Raw genomic sequence first — 9088 nt, forward strand, 5'->3', positions numbered from 1 at the left:
AAAATGTACGCACCCACGCGAAGCTTGATGCCAAAAATACTTTGGGCAGCAAATTTTGGTGATCGCCAAGACGAAAGCCGGTAAAAGCATACTATACGAAACATAGCATAAGTTCTCCATGCATAGATATTATGCCGTCATGATTATACGTTTCGTCACAAACCAGCAAACGTCTCAGTAAAGCCTTTTCGTACTCTACGGCACCATGGTATCTTTTTTAGATTTCATTCCAGCCCGGCGACAAAAATATCCTAAGATATTTTGTTGGTCTGCCGACTAGGTGACACGTCAGTGGCAGATCAGTGTATTTCTTTTGCCCAGCCGGTCGGTTGATTCGCCGTTTTTAACAGCCGACCCCATGTGTCCCGAACTAGGCAGCATAAAATACTGAAAGCAATCTAGATATGGATATTAATCTGGCCGCAAGGGCATGTTTCAGTCGTTGCGATGCGACTTGTATGATGTGGGCGGTGACTTCCAGTAATTTTGCAAGTGACATTCACATCGCAATGTCACAAGTACCTGCCAGGGGTTTAATGTTTACCTGCTTACTTCGTTGACGGTGCCGCAGTTAAGCATCCTGTCCTCAGCGACGAGAGACCTTGACAGTTCAGGGTAAGACGGCCGGATGATTTGATCAAGGTAAAAATTGGCCTGTGATTCTCCAAACCTCCTTTTCAAGATCCCGAAAAGGCTGTTGACTTACTGAAGCAGTTACAACCGACCAGCCTTTGGTCAGGGCTTGATGTTGAAGACCGATGGCGCTCCTTATGAATGAGAATAATAGAATATGATAATAGGTCTGAAATACCAATTTAAGCCATTTTTCTCTTGTCTAATTGAGAAGGGTTACCAGTCAAATAGATCTTCAAATCAGGGTAGTCCCACTTTTCCCTCAGCCCTCCCCTAAGTTTATGAAGGAATGTGCTAATCTGGGAGACGTCCATAATTTGAGGGTGCACTGCATAATTTTTCACTGCTTCCAAACCTACCTTCAAAACTACCTGCCTGAAATTTAATTAATTTATCAATGTTTTAATAGCGTTTAACAGTTATTCCAGTTCAACCCTTTGCTAACATGAATTCTAGTTACTGGAAACTTATATGATAGCCAATGATATAGGCCATGGGAAGGCAATAAATGTGAGGAGTGGAGTGATGAAGCAAATGTAGGCAATGACGAGGCGAGGGGCGGGAGGGTATAAATTTCATTGCTATCTCCACCTTCACTAAGAGTTTTACTCCAAATAGCAAGTGGTTTTATGGCATTGTGGTCCAAGTGTCCTATGACGTCAGTGAAAGGTTGGTATTTGGTTGTCTCTAAGGTCAATGTTGGCTATTTCCTGATGATAGTACCCCTATTATGACAGGAAAGCTCTGGAAGTCATCCATTCTGCAGTGCTCATTCATATGCATACTTTCTTTGCAGTTGTGAGGATGGCATTGCATGGATGCGGGTATGGTAATTTCATTACTGTTTTTGCTAACATGGAATTGTAAATTTGTCCTGATTTAACCATCAGCGTTATTACAGCACACAGCACAAATTTAAGTACAGGCTGTTAAGACAGACAGCGTATCTTATATGCAGCCCACATTGATAGTAGAAAACAATATAGTCTGTGTGGTGGTGGCATGATGACAGGAGTGCCAATTTTTATACACGATTAGGGAGAGGTGGCAACCCATAGATCACGGCCAATAAATAAATTCCAGAGAAGATGGTTTTGTGTTTTTCTCACACTCCCTTGGGACTTTCCAGCTAGAAATGTTGGTTTGAGGTGGATGGAGGAGAAGAATCTGCATTGAAGGATCCAACTCAACAACAATATTGGGCAGTGCCCCAGAATGTAGTTTAAATCTTGCATGCAAATACAACTTGCATGCAAAGAGGCAATTTTGGCTTGCTGATTTAATTTCTAGCCAATATTTGAATGTTGGTAATTAGGTGCGGCATTTTACCAAAACAGTTGATGTTTGATATTGCCATTGTCTGAAAAGGCGTTTTTCACCAGCATATATAAAACAAATGGAAATGGACGGTAGCCTACAAAATGTTAAACCTCGCCCTGATTCGCCCTTTTTCGTAACGCGGATTGGTGGGGTGGGGGTGGGGGGAGGGGATTCCCTGATGTTTGCAAAATAAGAAAGGCAAAGTCTCGCAAAAACAGACAGTGAATTGTCTTAAACGAGATCTCGTGATTATTAAAAGGCCTCTTGTTAATTAAACCCTCTATACCAAGTCGAATGTCAAATTTCCCTGAAAACCAAACACCGGCATAACATATTCATGTATGCGAAACCATGCACGGTAGTGATATGGAACATGAAGAGGCGTGTCCCTTGTTTATTATGGGTACGAGGGCATGTACTTTTATATGTTTGGAGCCTTTATTTATAAGTTAAGGTTCCGTTCATGCGGCAGTGCCAACCCTCCGCGCGTGGTCCGCGGAATCGTCGCTTGCCGCCCGCCGCGTCCGCCAGCATTGAATTGCCTTTCAATGCTCGTGAAAAACATCGCTACTCTGAAACCAGAATTGGTAGAGGCAGGTTTTTGGTGTTAATACGCGTGCAAAGGATGCCCCAGAGGCTACCACAGATTTGAGCGGGACGGCACAATATGCCGCATCGGCATCCTCAGAAAATCGTAAGGGGGATGTCGCATGGGCCGCCCTCCCCTCTTCTGGCAGGGCGAGTAACTTGTTCAGCAAGAGCTAGCCGCCTGACGTGAAGCAATTGACAGGTTTCGATACAGTTTACTTGTTTGGGCACGGCAAAAGGCGCCCACCAGTCAAAACAGGTCGCGCCAGGCTTGGAGCATACCAACGGTATGGTGGATAGTTTGGTGACGGTTGAGATGGAACTCGAGGCGCACACGTGATTTTCATAAGGGGCATAACCTCTTGGAGGCCCTCATATTTGAAGTCACTCCCAGTGCCGCTTGCCACTGGTTCCAAATCTGCCATGCATTCTGCTGCCCTGGCTATCGAGATCTTCCGTCGTCGTTTTGGCGATCGAAGAAAGCAAATCCAGACGTAGGTCGAGTTTAGACGTGAGGTCCTGGCAAGCCCCCAGGGTGGAAAAAACTCCTGTTGTGATTGGACTTTTTCATTAGTTTAGGGCAGGTGCAGTTAGGGCAGGTGCGCCTGCTTTCTTAACAGCAGCACTTATCCTGACATTTGTTGAAGGACAGTGTATGATTCAACGTTTCGGTTATCCTGCATAATATTGAAAATTGCAGTGATGAAAGAGACTTTCGGTGGTAGGCTGATCACTGATGACGCTATTGGGCATGGACTTAATGACCATTTCTTCATATGATTTTGCGTTGCGCTGCTTGTGACAACTTTTCCTCCGGAAATTTGGTCGACGACAAAAATACACTTACCACCCCTGCACCGCGGCGTCAGTGCCTGAAGGTGTACGATGGCAGCGACTCTGGCCGGCCATGGTGACGGTCTTGCATCGCGGCGTCAGTGTCTGGAGATGCACGACATTCGGTACATCGGGGCAATCCAAGATTTCTCGCTCGTTTCATGTGTAGCTTAACTGTTGCCAAAACCGTAAGGCAATATCATGTGCATGGGAAAGCCGGAACGGACACGGTGATCGGAAAAAATGCTGCATATAAGGCAATGGCGGAGGTGAGAAATACTGATGGGTATTTCGAAGGTCTTTTGAGAAAGACGAAATACGTGAGTGTCGGAAAAAAGAGACTGGTGGAAAGTGAGTCCGAGATGATCGGTGCTGATTTGCTACAGCCAGTTATCTATACATTTTCTTTATTGCAAAAATAGTGCACTAAGCCTGTGTGCGTGTTCCTTTTTGTGTGAAATTTTGAAGTCCTATTTGAGCAAACATGACCTAGATTTGTTAACAGATTTAACCTAGATTCTGGTGATGTCATTATTTCACATGGAAGGTCTAGTCAAGTATGTCTCTAAGCCAAGTATTTTCACTTTTCATGCTGACCTTTCATTAGTTGCTTACTTATGTATGTCTGAGAACACCTTTTGACTAGTGTTTATGGTAATGCCTTTCGGTTGTAGCAGGTGTTGTTACAGATGTATAGCCATATATGTATATGCAAATAACGATCATTGCTTATTGTTCACTTTTTAGCGCACCATGCAATCAAAGCCGTATATTTTTAGCCTATGCATCTTGCTTATTCATTGGCAATATACAGCAAATACATGGCTCGCACTCCTGGGCTTCATATTTGACCAGTTCAGAAATGTCGAGCTTTGGCAGTGATTGGTGGACATATGACACGAATTACTACTTCCGTAGGCTCAAAATAATTGGCTCAGAAAATGCATAAAATAATTTTTAAACTTTCATTGCAGTTTACAATTTTTGCGTTATTTCATGTGAATACTTACTTAAAATGCATGATATCTTGAAATACGATGTATGTCGCAAAAGTTCTGTCCAACAAGACGAAACTTTTTATATCCCAACAAAACGGAGTAAAATTACATCGGTTTTCAACAAGACAGTACTGTTAGCCTCATTCCTCGTCGGATTAGCAGGAGAAAGGAAAAACAGATGCATTCAGGCTTCAGCTACATGCCTTTGTCAAACAGTGATACTTATCGACATCAGCTTTGACAAAGGCATGCAGTCAAAACGTTAAAGCATCTGTCTTTCACTTCTCTTGGTTCTTCGACGAGGAATACGGCTTACAGAGTTGTCTTGTCTTCATGTGTAATGTTCCTCGCAACTTAACTTAACAACTTACATTGGTTTTCGGTCGACAACATTTTTGGGGCTCGAATTGGCGTCACAAGTCCAGAACATCCATGTTATACACGCGCACACACACGTATGAATAAATAAATGAAGATATAAATATGTATAATAATGTGTGTATGCATAAGCGTGTACGTGCGTAGGTGTGCGTAGACGTGTGTGTGCGTGAGCATAAAATCCTGTAAATGGTACCCGCATGGTCATCTTTGGGAACTTGACAGCTGTCTACGAACAAACCGCGTTGTTTTTATGTTTGCTTAGTTTTGCTACACACTCTCCGTGTAAGCGATTACCGTCACAACGTATTGTCCCGCTGTCAGCAGAGAAGCTTAACCACAGCATGTGCAACTCCTAAGCCCACAGCCCGGCGTTGTGCTGGCGCTGTTCTTTTAGCGGTGTTAAACTGACGTTTAGTTCGAAGTTCAGCAGTGGTACTCTGCTTGCTTGGAAGTCACAAATCATGATAAACTATTCTCTAACGAAAATCAAACGCCATAAACAGAAGGGGCGAAAATAAGCACCGAGATACCAACTTAATAAGTTGCGCCCACTTGTAGGCCACTTATATACTGCATAAACAAAACTGGAACTGCAATTATCTATGCGTAAGGGTAACTATGCTATCTTAACTGCGACCCGCGTTAGTGGAATAAATGTTTTGCCTTTTCACTGCGGATGCTCAAAGTATAACACTTCGCCAATTTCCTCCCCACGACATTGTGCATTTTGATCACGGCAAGATGGCGTCAGTCGGATGACGTCAGCGCAGGGTAATGCAGTAAACAGCAATGGGAGAAAGAATTTCAAGCCAGCACCTAGCCTTGTCAGCCCGGTGGGTGTTGAAAGGACCAAGGGGTTGTTGCTGGATCTGTCATTTCGGCATTTTGTGTGAGGACCTTTAAGATAATTATCTTCCTACGACATTATGTTATCCTCTACGGCATTGCGGCGTTGGCCCGGACATCCGTTTCGCAAGCCACCTATCGATCGCCTGCGATATTTGGGGACGTTAATCTAGCACCGTCTCGAAAAGCTAACGAGACCTGCCAACGCGACTTCGTGATAAAAGTCAAGGCCGAAACGGAGAAAAACTTCGTCGCATGACACATGAGCTGACTGCGTTCTGTACGCCGCTGCATCTTTGTTATACCGTGTTGATTAGTGTTTTGATATTAACGATGTTATAGTGACCACAGCTATTAGTCATATTCCACGTTGACTGTTATATCGCTATTTCATAAGATCCCTATGACACTTTTAGATTCCCCGGCCAACAAAATTTCTACATTCGTTTCCGTTTTCTCATTTGTGACGCAGTTCGTGAGCGACACGATTAGATAGTGGAAGCGGGGCGCGGCCGCTCTGTATGCATGCCAGAAAAGGCTGAACGCCCGAAGAATGCCTTAGTGGCTGCAGAAAGCGTCCGGGTGCCGCCTTTAGCAGGGGAGAACATTGATGTATGGACGACTGTCCGGACGCCCACTGGGTACTGGCTGGGTCGGCCCGCCTGGTAGCACGACCGCCCGGAGTCCGGACTCCGGGCTCTTGCCGCCCGTCAGCATGCAATCCAACGCCGTGCGTACAGGACCGACCGCGCGATATTGATCGGCTGGGTGCCAACCCAACTGGTGTTCACCACCGTGGAGTGCGGGGACAGCGCGCACGTCCACCGGACAGCCACCGGCTCAGCGCGACTAGGGCGTGGGCTCTCACTGGCACGTGGGCTTTCACGGCCGACACGTGTGCTGTCGCGAACAAGACGTGGGCTAACGAGGCCGAGACGTGGACGGCCATGACCGAGACATGGGCTCTTGCGGCCGAGATGCAGACCCTCGGCCGACTGCCTCTCAGACGGCAAGCTGGTCGTTGCCAGCCTGCAACCAGAGCCGCTCAGAAGGCGTAACACCGGGCCGGACGTCACAGACGAGCTCGTCTAGGCCGCTCCTCTCCCAGAGAGGACCGGAAGTGCCATTTGCGGGAGGTCTGGTCAGATTCGGAAGCTCTCGGTCGGCCGGAGGCAGGTGGTCACTGGCTGGAATTGTGTGGTTAACGACGGATAGTAGTGAGCCAGCCGTGCGGCAGTTGGCCGGTAAGTCTAGAGGGCTGCTGCGAAGTTGTGGTCTCCAGGTCACAGCCGATGGCTGCTACGTCATCGTCTGGCAGTAATGTGAGCACACGGCGCTCCAATGCACCGTACGTGCTGCAGTGCTTGAATCAGTCATTGCGGGTTATTCGGTTGGTGTCTTGACCCCTGTCTTCTCATTTGAACGTGGATGGAAACATCTGCGGACGAACGGAAACCAACTAGGGACGTTAGTGCATAATTTGACGCGTACGTGACGCAAGCAGGCAACTAAAATGCTTGGAGATTTTGCTGACGCACAGCCTCGCAACATGTTTAGTGTGTTTGGGTGGGATGTAAAGGCGTTTAACTCACAGCTGGACTCAGACACGCACACTTTGATTGCCTGTGCATGAGATGTGCTATCATCTTAGAAAGTCGCAGTTTTAGTGAAATGTCTGAGGGCGCCTTAGGTGGGAGGCTTCTAGGCCTCTGAATACTCCCTGTAAAAGTGGCAGGCTGTGAATTGGCACAGCAATACAAACGGCGCACTTGTGCAAAGTGCGCATGCTATGTCAGTGAAAAGGCGGCGAACGGCATGTTTTTCGTTCGCGGAAAATAAAGGCTAATTGTTTCCATGAAGACGTGCTCGAAAGCGTAAACAGTCCACAAGGCAAAAAAAACAAATAATGTGTTGCATGGGAGAGCCTAACATGCGATTTCGGCTGTAGCGATGAAGTCGCAAAACGCGAGCACGCCCAGCTTGAAGTGTTGCGGATAGACGTAAAGTGGAATGCGAAGACGGATTGCTGCTGATTTCCAGCGGAACTAGCCCTGGTCAGTGGCAGATTCGAGACCTTCATGGGAACATTGGACAGCACCGCCGAAGGTGTTTAGGCAGTGCTGGCCATGGTTTTCGACACTGCCGAGGGTATGCTGAAAGACAATGCAGACATGCCGATAGCATCTGCGCTTGCAGGTGAAAGCATTTCCGAAAGTGGAGCTAGATCTCAAGAGTGAAAATGACCATGTTAGCTCCTCCATTGTAGCCGAGTCTCTGTGACAGACTGACCGTTTCATTGAAGTCCTTTTTTCAGCCGCGGCTCTTGCTTATCTTATTCCATTAAGCATCTGCCGGATTTCAGGTGGTGTCTTGGTAAACTCGTAAGATTGCAAACGACCTTTCTCACGCACATTAGATGGCTGTTAACCAGAGGTGTCACCAGACAGGGAGATTGCCGTTAATTTCCCACCAGTAGAGTGGGGAAGGCCAAGCGCCAGTGACACAACCCCAGCTTAATATCAAACATCAGCCTTTGCTCTGCTCACAGGGAGGCCCACTCTAGAGAAGGCAAAGCCCTTACGTATCGGCGTCTCTGGTGCTAACAGCAGACATGACTAGACATAACAATTAGTAGCCAAGATGGTAGCGGAGATTGGGCCTCTCGCTAACTTTGTGGGTTTTATGGGCTGCCAGCACCAACGTTGAAGGGAGCTTTGTCTTTGAAAGGCCCCCTTTCCTAACCTTTAGTTTCTTAACTTTTTCCTATTTTTCTAGGCATAAGTTTCCTAGCCATTTCGAGGCTTCATGAACGACCTTTGTATGTCTCTCAGATCTCTTAACTCTCTTGATGTCTGCTGAGATCATGTAGGCCCTGGCGGGGCTTCAAAGAAGTTCCCTGCAACATAAGGGAGACAAGCACCTCCTTTAAACCTGTCTAGATCTTGTACCCCAACTGAGGGAGCTATGCCTATCCCTTTTTAAAATCCGGCTACGAGCCGTGCATCCAAAGTCCGCTGTTTAAACGCTGTCCTACACACCGATCACCTGCGTCTGGACAAATTTCGTACTGAGAAAGAGAGAGAGAGAGAGAGAGAGAGAGAGAGAGAGAGAGAGAGAGAGAGAGAGAGAGAGAGAGAGAGAGAGAGAGAGAGAGAGAGAGAGAGAGAGAGAGAGAGAGAGAGAGAGAGATAGAGGGAGAGGAGAGAGATAGGGAGAGAGGAGAGAGGGAAAGAGGCTAAGCGGCGCGGGAGGTTAGGGATAGAGTCGGGAGGGAGAGGGGAGAGAGGAGAGAGAGGAGAAGAGAGGAAGAGAGGGGCGGGTAGAGAGAGAGTTTCTAGGATGGGAAGAAGGAAGAATGAGGGAGAGCAGGCGAGGAGTAGGCGCGAGGGAGAGAGAGAAGAAGAGAGAGAGAGAGAGGAGAGAGGAGAGGAGGAGAGGGGCGAGGTAGCGGAGCGAGAGAGAGAGAGAGAGAGAGAGAGAGAGAGAGA

Source organism: Pollicipes pollicipes, unplaced genomic scaffold (assembly GCF_011947565.3).
Source record: "Pollicipes pollicipes isolate AB1234 unplaced genomic scaffold, Ppol_2.1 Scaffold_7261;HRSCAF=8764_pilon_pilon_pilon, whole genome shotgun sequence".
Classification (NCBI taxonomy): domain Eukaryota; kingdom Metazoa; phylum Arthropoda; class Thecostraca; order Pollicipedomorpha; family Pollicipedidae; genus Pollicipes; species Pollicipes pollicipes.